This window comes from Aplysia californica, unplaced genomic scaffold (assembly GCF_000002075.1).
Source record: "Aplysia californica isolate F4 #8 unplaced genomic scaffold, AplCal3.0 scaffold00458, whole genome shotgun sequence".
Classification (NCBI taxonomy): Eukaryota; Metazoa; Mollusca; class Gastropoda; order Aplysiida; family Aplysiidae; genus Aplysia; species Aplysia californica.
Genome location: NW_004797728.1, coordinates 407,270 through 414,125, shown reverse-complemented (window position 1 = coordinate 414,125; position 6,856 = coordinate 407,270).

Genomic DNA, 6,856 nt, shown 5'->3' with positions numbered 1-6,856 from the left:
ACACACACGCAAACAGACACACAAATACACACAACACACACACTCTCTCACACACACACACACTCACTCACACACACACACTCACACACACACACATACACACACACACACACAGATTCCCTGTGTTTGTCGCTCTTTCTTTCTCTGTCTGTCTGTCTTTCTCTCCGCCTACCTCTCTTTTTCACTCTTCCTGTCTCTTTTACTCTTCCTTCATTCACTGTCTCGCCCCCCTCCCCTCCCCCGATGAGAAACACAAGCAAATATTAGTTCTGATTTGTGGGCCAGCCTGGGTGAAAAATACCTGGGCCAGTCTGAAGACCCAGCCCGCCCTTTATAAATGTTTCAGGTTTCATAACTAAGTAAATCTATCTCTCACAACCTCTTTCCTCGGTTATTTCCCTTCATTTTCAATCCTGACTTCAGGCGCCAGAACAACAGATCATTACGATTATTTCTACAACACCATACATATCACCTCACAAATGAAACGTGTAACGACTTATGAGACAAATCACAGTTCGCTTTGAAGGTAGAGCACTAAGTCACCAGAAATAGGCTTGAAAAAATAACCGGTTTGTCAAAACCGGAATACGTGGTTGGCTGCGCCGGGGAACATCAACTGCTAATGTAATTTTAATTGGGAACAACGACCGGTGAACAGCTACTAGTATTTTACAAGGCCTATATTTCTTTGTTAGGCCTATAGTTTATCTAGGTGTAAGTCCTTCAGTATTGAATACAGATAGACTTGAAATGCCACATCTCATCTCTTTCTTTAAAGAAAGACGACTTGCTTGGACACAAGATCGGCTTTAAAAATGAAATTTATTGTGCACTCATTTTGTTGATATGAGATTCTATTATTTTTAGATTACAAAGTCTTTGGTTGTATCTTGATAAACCTGTTTGCAAAATGATACGAGTTTTTCGTACCCCCTCTCTTAATAATTTGTTACTGTAGTCTCTGAACTAAATCGTCAGACATTTGTGGGATCTCTTGGGCTCCACATTTCAATAAAGAAAATTAACAGTATCTTTCGACCAACTCGCCATACTGTATACTGAACAGTGGCTGTGCAGTGTGTAGGCCTAGTAGATGTGACGTTAGATGCCCAACGCAGTTGGTGACTTTGATACATGACTTCAAATTCAAAACTGACAATTTAAAGACAAAGTTTGCATAAGCTTACATATGGTATCAGATCCGGTTCCTCGCAAAGCCACTTTGCTTCTTTGGATTTGCTGATTCAAATATCTTTTTAAAATCAGTTTTTAGCTGCGATAATTATTAAAAAAATTCTACAAGCAAAGTTTAATTCCAAACGGTGGCAAACTTCAAAGAGATTCTTCTTCACAGCTCGCCTCTCCCAATTCTGACTATATTGAGATTAGTTGAAACTGACAGTTGTCTTAGCTCCTTGTGAAGTAAAGAAAAATACTACATGATACAGTCTTTATAAAATTGCTTAATGTTTTTGAAATCTTCTAAATCCAGCAAGAAAAAGAGTCACCCGCGCGTCCACTTGTTAATTTTGAAACACTGAATCCAAATTTGATATTATTTTTACGACAGAACGTAGTATTCAATAAGTTCATCAACAAAATTATTATCGTCGGCGGGCCGCATCGATACCATAATCAATACCATCAAGATGAGGTATTCGCTTAGCGCTGTCGTTGTTCTCTGGACAATTTTTTCCCTGTTTTTAAAAACAGAGTCGCTGCTCCCCGGTACTCCGAAGTGCTTAGGTAAGTAGACAATGGAATTCAAAATAAAATCTTGTTGTACAACAATGCACGAAACAGTGCGGAAGGTGGGGCACCGAGAAACCGTGTTTTGGGGTCAAATTATACAAATTGGGGTTGTTACATATTATAGTACCTGGATATTTCCTGAACAATATCCAGAAACGTATGTAAGCTTTGCTACATCTTAAAGCTGAGTTTTTTTTTCAGGTTTTTCTGCGAAAGCACATGTTTTCCAGCCCTTTCTTACCTTTGTTTGTTTTTGTTTTTGTAAAGTGTTTTACGGCGCTCGCAACTGCATAGGTCACACCTAATATTTTCAGTTGGTAGGAAATTTTGAATTTTGCCCGGGTGGCGGCCGAAGCCTACTCTTATCGATTTTAGACCACCAAGAGACCTTTAACGTGTGCAACTTGCACACGGGCCCTCCGAAATTTTTCGCCCTTGTCCGAGAAGGCTAGGTGTAGATCTTTCCTACCAGAAGATCATGGGTGTGGCAGAAAGACAGCAGTAAGGAGGAGCCAAGGAGTAGCAGTAGAAAGGCTGCAGAAAGAGTCAGGAGCCCAGAGGAGGGGGCAAAGGAGGTGAGGGGGTGGGGGCAGAAAGTGGAAATGAAAGCAGACAACAGAACATTGCTAGAGAGTAGGAAAGGAGGTGAAAGGAGACAATTTTAGAGAAGAAAATTTTTCGGTCGCTACCCGGATTCGAACCCGGGACCTTTGAATGAGAGGCCAACACCTTAACTTCTAGGCCACGAGAGCCCCCTTTTCTTACCTTTACCGGCTGTTTTCTCACAATTCCATTTTTCACACATTGTTCCTCTTTTCTGCTCTGTTCCTTGTTCGATTTCAATGTAACTTTCACAGGATACCAACAACACCTAGTTCTAAACTTTGGCTTGTTGAGTTTTTTGGTACTGGAGTAGGTTTTGATTTATGGGCGTAAAAAGCAAGAATTTTCTATTTGTTTTACTATTTTGGCAACAACCCAATTGTACGTGTCATAAAATAAAAACCAAGGCATATATTAAAATTTCAGCGCGCCAAATTTAAGAGCTACATATTTACTGTTGGCATGCCAAATTAGAAATGAATTAGTTAATCATTAAGGGAATAAAATGGGACTAAAAATGTATACAACATCCAATATGGCCGCCGTGTCCATAGCAACCGATTCACAATATACTTTTTGAACCATTGATGTCAAATCCGCAATAACACCCGATGTGCCACAGCAAATATGGGCACTCTAGGCCTCGTAATAGCCAAAATAGACCTCAGGTGCCCCACCAGCCCTTAAAGAATAAAACCAACAAAACTTTTTTCGAAACATAAGAAAATGGTGCGATTCTTAAGAGGTCTAAGAAAAACAATTTTTAAAAAAGAAAAGAAAGAAAAAAAAGAAGCTTGAAAATGCTCTAAGCAAAGCCAAAGTATAATTCCAATATCTGCAAGTTAACTTTATGTACGATTCACGAACTTTAAGAAATGAGTATAAAAAGTGAGGAGATCTCATTTCACTTATCCTATTGTTGCTGGCACCAGTGACTGTTCAGATTCAACTTACGAGATTTGTACAATGAAAGTAAAAATCTTTTCCGGCTATAAAACGGATTTTAAACCAATAGTATGCCAGCATGGCGGTAGTATTGTCTGTAGATGCTGCTGGGTGGTATAATGATACAGCAATGGTGATAAAAGGGTTCTGATTTATATTGAATATCGAATAATGAAGAAGATTGAGTGACGCATTTGGAGCGATATCGTACATTGACATGAGCATAGGCAGTGTCAATCATATTGTATATGCATATTTTTTACCCAGCTGTGATAAATTGGCATTAAAGCAAAAAAGTCGGTCGATCTATGTCTTATTTTGCATGTATTTTAAACTTATGTATGTTTCAGTTTCAATTCATATTAATTGGTGGTGGGAGAACGCTCTCGTAGGTCCTTTTTTGTATATTCCCTCTGTTGTTTTCTTCTATCTGTCTGTACTTTTTTTCCCAGCGCTGATTGACCATTAATGTACTTCTCTTTTCTCAAACAAACAAACAAACAAACAAACAAACAAACAAACAAACAAACAAACAATCAGGCAAACAAACAAACAATTCATATCACTGTTTTTAGAAGACTTATTTTTTCCATTGCTCAATGAGCGTGTATCTAGTCTGACCGGCAACCCGAAGGGTCATTTGAGTTTGGCCCTCATGGGCGAGTGAGTTTGATATCCCTTCTGTAGAAAAGATAAAACTAGATTATACAAGTCGTCAGAAAGATGTCTTGATACGATGGAGATCATTCCAACTACTACAGCTACAGCTGCAAAACGTGATATCCTCACGACCAGCGAAAACGTTGCCTATATCACCTATATGTCCAGTTTTACGTAGACATGTACTCTAAGGTATCGAATAAACCAGGGGGTGGGGGGGGGGTAGGAATAAACGGGAGGGGGGACAAGTGGGGGTTTGGAATAAACAGGGCGGGGGTGGGGGTGGTGGTGGTGGACAAATGGTCCAAAATTAATAAAGAGGGGGGGGGGGGGCGCATTCAACCTCATACCCCTGAGCTAGTAGGAACAAATCTGTTTTATTTCTCCTTCAGCGAATAAAAGAACTACAAAACATGACATTTTGGTGATTTTAGTAAGTTACTGTGGCAACTTTTCCCGTTTAGGAACAAACCAGTTTTATTTTTAAAAAATAAACCAATGTACAAAAGTTTTTAAAATGCACAGAAAATTGGGGTGGCCAACCCGGTACCGCTACTAATACTGTGGGTAATTTGCCATTTACCAAAAAATAATAAATATCATTCAGATGTATAGATTCTGTTTAGAATATTTCACATGATTGTCGGTCGTGGCAAGCTGGAAAATAATAAATGGGGGTGGAATAATAAGAACAATAAGGAACGGGGAGTGCGCAAAATAAACAACTGAAAATTAATAAGCGGTTGGGGGAGAGGGGGGGGGGGGGGGCGGCACAGGCTTATTCGATACCTAAGAGTACTGTCGGTTACCTTGCCGGAAGTCTTAATTAAGGCCATTAAATTTTTTCTTCGTACGACCCCTTCTCTGACATGTGCACTTGATTTAAAAGTTACAGCTAGAGTTTAGAGATGAGGAATTTGGCATCAGAGTTGAGGAATACGGGTTTGCGTTTAGCATTTAGCGGTAACGTATTCGCAGTTTAGGATATTCGTCATTCAACAGAAGTTAATAAATTGTACGAACGAAATTTCGGGGAATAACAAAATGTCTCCCATGTTTGAAATAGTCTCCTGGATTATGTTCCTGGCAGAACACACAATATTTATTTTGTACTAAGTTTTGTTGATGTTTCAATGTATTTGTTTTTAACTTCTCAAACTTCTCCTTATGGTGTGGGGAACTGTGCCTCCATTTTCCAAAGAGGAAATTTACTCGTTAATCCGATCCGTTCGTTTTGCATAGCAGTCTGTCAAAATGATTTTTAAAGAAAAACTGAAAGTTTCAAAGAGATCTTCGTACTAGAAGTGTTCTAAAATGTGAAGAATACAACCCCAGGGGTACACAATAACCCCAGGGCGTACGGATAGTGTTAAGAAAATGAAAAAAAGTGGGTGGTGGAGTTGCGGTGGGGGGATGGGGTGGAGGATACTTGTCAGATGAAGTCAATGACGTGTTCGGAGACAGATATCCATAGTGGGCCATTGTCAGTTTTGACATTGCCACAATGCTAACCTTTAATTTTATCCTTTGTCAGATATAGGTCAAAAATGCATTAGCTCGTATATCACAAAGTCACCTCAACATGACTCAAATGTAGATCTAATCTGTATAAAAGGGGTGCCGTTGAATAGGTGAAGTGGCCTATCTAAAGCCTCCGAAAGACATTGCTTATGGTCATTAGGTTTGCATGGTTTGCCAACGCTGTTGACGGTAGTGTCCGGAAGTATAGACCTCTTTAGTGACACCACACGTCTCTCTAGATTTTCAACGAGGAGAGATGTTTATTCAATCGATCATTTTGAGTCTTTTTTGGGAGCAAGCATGTAAGCAGCCTGTACAAACATTTGCCTTTGTTTTCGGCAACAAATACATTCACAAGAATATTCGTAGTTGACTTTGTAAGCCTATAAATACTCCGGTGGCAACATACATTGCAAGTCACAACCAAAGACCAACAATCATGCTGAAGACCCTCCTGTGTGTGTCTGCTTTAGTGCTCATCGGCGTCAGTGTAAGTACATAGATTTGAAAATGCTAATAATTGGGCTGTTGTCATGTTCCGCCTAAAACTAATACAAAAATGTATGTAGAAATTCATCCCCACCCAAACCCCCCCCCCCCACAAAAAACAAAAAACAAAACAGAAAAAAAAAAAAAAAAAAAAAAAAAAAAAAAAAAAAAAACCCCCCCAACAAAACAAACAACAACAACAAAACAACAAAAACAAACAACAAAAAAACAACTCTACAACAAAAAAAAAACCCCAATCCCGTTGCGCAGTACAATCCATGCTATTACCCCCAGCAGACCCGACAGCATTCGGAAATAATCTGAATTGCCTTGGAATTATACAGTGCAAGTTGTTATTTTATTGTTTTTAGAACCCTCATTTTCCACCCTTATAACTGCCTTCATGATAATGCTAGCATCCAGAATTTTCCTCGTGGATCGGCAAACATTATCTGTCTTATCTTATCTTATCGTATCTTATCTGATCTTATCTTATTACGCTCGTTGACGAAAGCGACTTAATGGGTCGCATCGTATGGGAACACAAACGTAGACTATTGAGACACTAGGATGGGTTCTCCAATTCTTAGAAGTGGGCAAGTCTACTAGCTAGATGCGGCTTTATTGTTCTTTCTTGTTTTCTCCTTTAATCAGAAATATCTACTAGTCCGCACTGCAGCTGTATCTCCATATACTAAATCTTTATTTTTTGCTTAACATTTGGTGGGTTTAATGCACGTGTGTAACTTGAAATCTATATTTTTTACCCTGAAAATGTTAACGTTGACATACAATTGTTTAAACTAGACTTTGTGCAAAAAAGCAGGAACTACGCTTACGATTTGTAAGAGTAAAACTTACCCCCCCCCAAAAAAACAACAAC